This window comes from Triticum aestivum, chromosome 1A, assembly GCF_018294505.1.
Source record: "Triticum aestivum cultivar Chinese Spring chromosome 1A, IWGSC CS RefSeq v2.1, whole genome shotgun sequence".
Lineage (NCBI taxonomy): Eukaryota > Viridiplantae > Streptophyta > Magnoliopsida > Poales > Poaceae > Triticum > Triticum aestivum.
This window is the reverse complement of record NC_057794.1, coordinates 541288636-541296515: the sequence shown is the minus strand read 5'-3', so window position 1 is coordinate 541296515 and position 7880 is coordinate 541288636. Positions and strand designations below refer to the sequence as shown.

At 41.4% G+C, this 7880-nt stretch overlaps 1 long non-coding RNA gene across 1 annotated transcript; it reads left to right on the top strand.

The window, feature by feature from the left end:
* Positions 1–1316: 1316 nt before the first annotated feature.
* On the top strand, positions 1317–7202 carry LOC123180072 (uncharacterized). The gene is made up of 3 exons (XR_006490700.1): positions 1317–1437; positions 5131–5133; positions 7142–7202. It is a non-coding gene; the product is annotated as an uncharacterized lncRNA (long non-coding RNA).
* Positions 7203–7880: the final 678 nt, after the last annotated feature.

Here is a 7880-nt window from a genome sequence, read left to right as displayed (position 1 = left end):
CTGTCGCGGCCTCACCGTCCTTTCCCTTCCCTAGAGGATGCGATTATGAGATAATAGAGACCATTTAAAGATATAGTTAGTTGGATGGCATGAAATGGTTTCCTCAATGGCAAGTTTGTTACAACTAGTCTGTAGCGCCCAAGCTAAAGCACTAAACATTTCCAAAGCTAAGCGACGTTGCTACCCGCATGCGTTGTTGAGCAACGCAAGAATCTCTACCATCGAATTAGGATTCCAATTTGACCAAAACAGTCTCATACGCATCTCCACAGGAATTTCGCGGAAGCACATTGGAATAGAATGTTGGTGGTGTTTCTCGGAGCTCCGCATAAAGCGCAACACCTATGGCCTGGGCCGTGACATTTTGAAGCTTAGAGCATGTACAATGGTTGATAAGATAGTTTTGTCTTAAGTTTTGCATGTAATTTAGAGATGACATAAAAAATGTCTACAATGAGTCATCTCTTAGCCTTATCTTCAATAACTAGCAATTCCTAAAAATGTGGTGAGACATATTGTGCTAAGAGATCATCTCTTGTCTTATCTTAAATAAGAGAAGACAAGCCTTCTCTTATGAGTTCTCTTTCCTCCACCTCATTATTTATCCTACGTGACAGTCCTAAGATAGCACCATTGTACTTGTACATGCCCTTAGTAGGAGAGGGAAGAAGACGTTTCTGCTCCGGTGCTCCCCCCTGGGCTGAACGCGGGGTGGAAAAACACATCGACGGCCAGGATGAACCAAAAATGGTTTATAACGAGGGACACGATCGTCTCTGTTGCCCTCGCGTATAGCTGTCGAGGAGCCCTCGGAGGCCCGTACAGGCCCGGTTAGATTGTATGCCCGGCCGTATACATGTGCCCGTCCGTATATGTATTTGTTTGTATACGGAGGCCTTTCGTCCATGCTGAAGCCGCCCGCGCGTGGGGCAGCACGTGTCACGGGTAGTTGCCAAAACTGTCCCATCATATAAATGTGGACGGCAACCACCTCCGGCCGCATCGCCCACCATTTCCCCCCGCCGCATCGTCTCCCTCTCTCCACTCTCCACTCTCCACTCCCTCTCCTCTCCAACCTCCTCGTCTCCCTCACTGCATCCTCTCCATCTCCATGGCGGACGCAGGAGGCGAGCGCCCCGATTGGGGCGCAGATCTGGTGGAGCAGGCGCGGCAGGTCGCTGCGGGCACCTTTGTGAGGGGGTGTGCCGGCGTCCAGCGCGGTGCTCCCTTCGCTGGAGATCTGGAGAAGGCGGGGCGGGCCGAAGCGGCGTGGTCCAGCCAGATGCGCCCGCTCTGGCGAACTTCGGCGAGGCGCGGAAGGTGGAGGCGGGCTCTGGCCAGGTGCAGAAGGTGGGGGCGGGCTCTGGGGAGGCGCATGAGGTGGAGAAGGTGGAGAAGGTGGAGGCCGGCTCCGGCGAGGAGGAAGCGGAGCAGAAGGTATCTGCGGCTAACTTTTAGTTGGTAGTTTTTAGATTGTAGGGTTTGTGGCCAGAACTTTGTTTTGTTAGATTTGTTGGAGGTAGGGTTTTCTCTGCATTAGGGTTTTTCTGTATTTGATTCATGCAAAAATGATGGACCACATATGATTATTAGATTATGTTAGAAGTAGCCAGATTGAGGGATGGGGTTTTTCAGATGCTTATTAGATTAGTAGTGTAATTTTTGCAATTCTTTAGGTGTTTGGAGTCAAATATATACTTCTGTATTGGTTTGGGTTGGTGCCTGCTTTAGTTCTTTGCCTGTATGATTAATTAAACTAGTCGTCAAACCGTGCATTCGCACGGGTTAGTCCGATTGCACATAACATTATTACTTCATCATATATCAATTGCTTTGTGTTGCCCATTTTTTTCTATGCATGAATAATTCATATGAGACTGTTAACTTGTACGCTAACTTAGAATTATAGTTTTCCTAAAGATATTATTGAGAGCATGTAATTGTTTCCGTTAATATAAAAAAGCATGCAAAATGCCCCTTTTGGGTCCCAATCCATATTCTCACTTTAATGGGTTTAACCTATTTAGGTGTGCATGCCCACTTGTGTGACTGTAGCTTTTTCAAATGGCGATGCATTCTTATATATACCAGAATCCTGTTTGGGATTGATAAGAAATATATGCATTTAAATTTACGTAAATATCTACAACATAGTTACAACATGGATAAAATGGTTAGTCACACTTGCATGTGTGAAAAAGAAAAATATATCTTGCAAAACCTCGTGTATTGGTTAGCACTAACTTATTTGGTTAAATAATCCGAGGGTTAGAAAGTTGGAGTAACTTTATGGTGAATGTTTGCTTATTGTTTAACCGGGGATGTAGCCAGTATTTTCACCTCGACAATGGTGTATAAATTCAGCATTGAGTATGATGATTAAATGTATTAAAATTTAAAGAGTCGTAATCATTTTTTATGCAAAAATAGAATACTCCGTGAGTCCAGTGAGAAAAACAAAAGAAATCAATACATGAAACATATACTTTTATGCCAATTTACCATTCAGGAAATAGAAATTGCATCATCCATCTTGTCATCTTCAAAAAATCGAGAATCTAGAAGAGTAAAATTTTAGAAGGAAGCTTCTCTAACCTGATGTGGGCAATGATTTTAATTATTAAGCGAATGTAATTTCAGTAGTGGTACTCGATCGACACAAAATCTTGTTAATCATATACCAGTCCTCTTGGCCTTCGTACCACACGACCTGGAGATATAGATTGACAGCATGAACATCCATTTGGTCACTGTGTGAGATACCTGATAACTAAACAACCACCTGTAGCTGAGCGTCTTGCAAATAACAGGCTTTTGTCCACAGCTAAGTCAATGCCTAAACATGGTCAGAAAAAACCTAGTAGGAAAACAACCTATGAAGAGAAAAATGAACCTGACCAACCCATGAACTATTTAGGAGTAGCATGCTAGAAGAAATCAGTTCCAAGTATAATAGGAGAAAACAGAACTGATATAGCTGCATGCTCTTGACCGTTTCATAAAAATAGCCAATGTTAGAATGTACTCAAGTAGAGTTGGTGAGAAAAAAATGTTACCACTACTTGGCCGATGATGAACATGCTGCAAGAAAATAATGGCTGGAGTTTTTGAAGAGAGACGAGGGTCATAATTTACGTGCACCCATTTTTTAGCATTTAACATGAGAGAGATGAGGGTCTGACTTTTTCTAAAGTACATATAAGAAAATAATGGCTGGTAGACAAACTCTTTAATCTACACACGACTCAACAACAACTGTTACTATTACTTAATAATTGTAAAATACTATATGTGATTCACTTCAACGATAAGAATCTGCATATAGCATGTCTAGCCAGCATGTAGAAAAACTACATGCACAACAGAAGCTACTCTTAGAGTAATACCATGTAATGCATGGTGTCCTCAATTTAGGACCTTGAGCATTGGTTCAAAGGATATATCGTTCGCTTATATACATAAATTTATCCTTTTCAATTTTAAATCTCCGCAATCAATAGAAAAGAAAAGACACATTCATAGCTATTTTCTCTGAACATTACCTCAAATCCTTAAAGACATGTATGGCAAGCTGGTCCAACCGGTAGACAGAGGAGGGATGTTTGAAACTGGCGAGAGAAAAGGGGTATATATATGCTGCAACATTTATTGTACTATGCCGCAAGAGTAGTAACGCATGCAGATGGGGGTGAGCTTCCTTGTTGTTGTATTGATCGACGGCAAAGTAAAGTTGTTGCTGCTTGCAAGTGACATGCGTCGTCCTCATCTTCCTGTGGTTGCAGAACATGCTGACATTTAACGCGCATCATAATCTCATACCTTCCTTGATCAACCTATATGACAAATATGCAATAAATCACCCATAGCTTTATATGAGATAACAGGAAAGATCAATCTATTAGAAGTTCAGAACTCGAAGAAGAAATTGAAGGATACCAGCTACCTCTTCCTTGCCTGTGTTCATGGTAGTTATCATGTTTTCGTCGCTCTTCCAATGAGGGCGTTGCTAAACACTAAATTACATGCTCAAAAGATGTCGCAGGAGGTAAGAGTGCAATAGGGCAAAGGCCATGCCAAGGTGCTTCATAGTTACTCGGGAGGCGGCAGCCATGTAACATGCAAAAGAATCTGTAGCAGATAGCCAATGGAGGAGGAGAGCCTGGTGAGAGGTTCGAGACTCAATCCGTGGAGACAAACCATATATAGCAGAAAAGTGAAAAGTATTGCAGATTAATTTCCATTAGCCTGTAGCCAATAATCTGAAGGTCAGTAGGTTATGGTGTGATCGTTGCGGAAGTTGGGGATGGGGCGAGGCCGCACAGATTCCTACGTAATGATTTTTTTGAGGGAACCTACGTAATGATTTTGGTTGACACATGTCATGAAAAAACTCTTGGACTTGAAATCCTCCTCACACATCTTGCTACCCCGCTGGCAAGACCTAAAAAATAAAATCTGCACAATTATCCAACTCTCCAAAGTTCCAGGTTGGAGAACACATATTATGAATCTGGGCGGAACGGACATATGCTCATCGATTTTAGTGGAAATCAACACACGAACCTCCAGGACAGTAATCTTGCGGATGCGCTCGCGAGGCGGCAGCCGGGTAACGTGTGAAAGAATCAGCAGCATGTACACCACCTATCTATACCGTGCATGCACCTGGACATATAAGCATTTGACTGTAGCGAGTTGGAGGTTAGCTGACGCATTATCAGACCTTGTGATTTGACTTCGGTTCAGAACAGTACAGCAGCCAGCACAGCACGAAGATAAATAATGTCTCTCCTGTAATCCTGTTCTCGCTATCTCTCCCTTCGACCTTTCTTTTCTCTCACGCGGCTCTCTCTCTCTCTATATATATCCTCCACTTTCTCTCTCTTAAGAGCAGCTTTCTCTCCTCCCCTTCTATTCTCTCAAAGCTTCTCTCTCGTACGGATCTGAGAGATCTCTCACCAATTCTAAATCTCCCGCTACTTTCTCTCTCTTAAAAACTGCTCTCTCCTCTCATATTTTGTATCTCACTCTCCCTATTAAGGAGGCTAAATCTCAAAAAATCTCTCCCTTCCCATCTTTCTTCCCCCTTTCGCTCACATGGGACTGTTCTCTCTCTATTAGTTGAGATAGCAGGTGTACCTGTATGACAGCGCAAAAAATCCCCAGGAGAAAAGCATGGATCAATGATATGCAGGAGAGCCTGCCATAGATAAAAACATCAATATTTGGAAGATTGGGGCTGGTTTTGTAGTCCGGGAGTTTCATGAGAACACGTATGCCACCTAAAAAAAATATACATGAAAACTCAAGGAAACAATCTGCATGATGCTGAGAAATCACATGGTGGATGAGGCAGACCTGGTTTCTTCATGTTGCACCCACGAATCAACTGGAGGCACTTCAAGGCGTGGGCATGCCAGCCATGAATCAACTGGAGGCAGTTCAAGACGTGGACATGGTTACGAGCTTCCGGCTGGATTGGAAAGCAAAAATCAAGAACATGAGAATGCCAGATGCGTTGCTTTTTTTGTTGATGGAAGAGGAATAGATAGGACACCAACATCGTGAGATTGGATGAGAGAAGCTTAAAATTTTCTTTCGTCCTTTTGTTTTTATGGAAGGAGCTAGAGTAGATGAGTTTTCTAAAAAAGAAAGAGATTGCTTTAATTAGAGGAGAAGAAATGGTGGATTGGTAGTAGAATTGTGTCTTAATTGGATTCTATTGTTACAACAAATGAACAATTGTGGGCCCTGGTTTTTTCACAATTGACCAAAATTTCAGCCGAGAGTTATATGAGTCGATCTAGACCGTAATAATTCGGTCCCACCAGATTAACAGCCCGTAAAATCTAATTAACGTGGTAATTTCTAGGGAGTCTGTAATTAGTATAGGTATAGATAGATGGATGCTTAGTTCTAGGGATTATGGCTGTCATAGTTGCAATTCTTAGATGCTTGATTGATGCATGTTGTCATAGTTGCAGTTATTTGATGCTTGATTGATGCCTGTCAGGCAGAGGCTATGAGATGGGTTGTGCATAGCCTTGTGTTTTTGGAAATTGTCTACGTGAGGTGATTAGATGGTGCATTAGTTTGGTTGTAAATATAGTGAAGGATGTGCTGATGTAGTGGGTGTTGTCATGTTAATCAAAAAGAGCTTCTCCAGGGCTGGATTTTTTTGTGCTGGATTGGGGCTTCTGAAGGAGAGGGGAAGCGTGGTCGAGGGGAAGGGGCAGTTTTTGCTTATTTACTTTGGGTTAGTAGTGGAATTTTATCGTTGCTTCAGAGATATTGACAGCATTGAACAACCTCTGCAATGCCATTGCGTCAGAGATAAAAGCATCTTGGGTTTTTTTCAGATGCTTATTAGATTAGTAGTTGAAATTTTGCTTGTTAGAATTTAATTAGAATGAGGATGAATACCTTATTTAAGGGGGAATTTAAGGTTAGATAGATGTCATATGAGTATTAGATCTGTAGTTCAATGCTGCTGACATTTATGATTATTTGATTTGATCTGTGGTTCAATGATACTGGATGGAAACATATTTGATTTGGAATGCATTAATTAAGATGTGCCAATGAATTGATTTAGATGATACAAGATTCATCTATAGTATAATTTATTGTTGTTTAGGTAAGTAATGAAATTTTAGATGTTTGTTGGAGATGTATGCATTTATAGTTGAAGTTGTACCTAATTAACTACTGCATTATGTTAATATGTGTAGGAGCTTTGCTGCATTATCCCAAAAACAGTAATTTGTGCATATTAAAATTTGTAGTTGGCTTCTGTAATTAGTATATACTATATGTAAAGTGTGAAGTAAACATTCCAAGGCAGGATCCTAGCAACAAAATATACTATATGTTTCCATTAAGTAGTGTGGGGGGAATTCCCTCAAAAGAAAAGGGTTGGGTTAATCCAGGGAATGTCAAGAACGCAGCTTGCATTTTCATTAGCATTTATGAAGGACATCATTTGTCTATTGATTGATTGCTTAGATTCTGTATTTATAAGGAAAGCATTTGGTCACTTGCAACATACCAATGTGGTTCACATTCACAATTTTGTTTGTAATGACATTCTGTGAACTGCAATTCAATTCATTGTAATTGATGTGCTTGTTTGACAATATAGCAGGAGGAGGATCTTCTGGGCAACAAGAGGAAGTGGGACAAGACTGGGTTCTACCCATATGAGTCTGATGAAGATGAGGCGTACGAGGTAAGGCCTAGTTGAAATGTTATTTCTGCATTGAGTTAGTATTATGTGTTTATAGTTTTTGAATGCATAATGTATTAATGTCAGTCATTAATGTGTGCAGTATGAATCTGGAGATGATGTGGTCGAGGGGAACGTCGAGTCCTTTGAAGAGAAGGAGGTGTTGAAGATCAGGACCCAAGGACCTGCTAAGTACTACAACTGGAGGAATGAAAAGTACCGGTGCCCCTACTGCACCAAGCCCAGGCCCAGGTCTGGGTTATTGGAGCATCTGATGGAACATTGCCGAGCTACATCGATCTCCAGTCATGACTACAAGATCATTGGTTAGCATTCTGCCCTCCTGAAGGTCCTGAGAAACCCTGACCTCTAGTCGTACATAATGCTGATCATCGGAAGCTGGAAGCCGTACTCATCATTTGTATATTTGATGATGTTTTACTTTTGGAAAGCTGCATCTGGGTCTGAACTGCTAGAAAACTTGCTATACTAATGTAATGTAATGTAATGTATTGTGTGTTTGAATTGGATTTGTTGTGAACTGCCTGCTACCTATTAGAATGCTATCTATATATGTGTGGCCTTATCTTTATTGGTGGTGAATGCTTCCTTCATGTTTAGTTGTTGTTTCGATGGTGCAATGATCACAAATGGC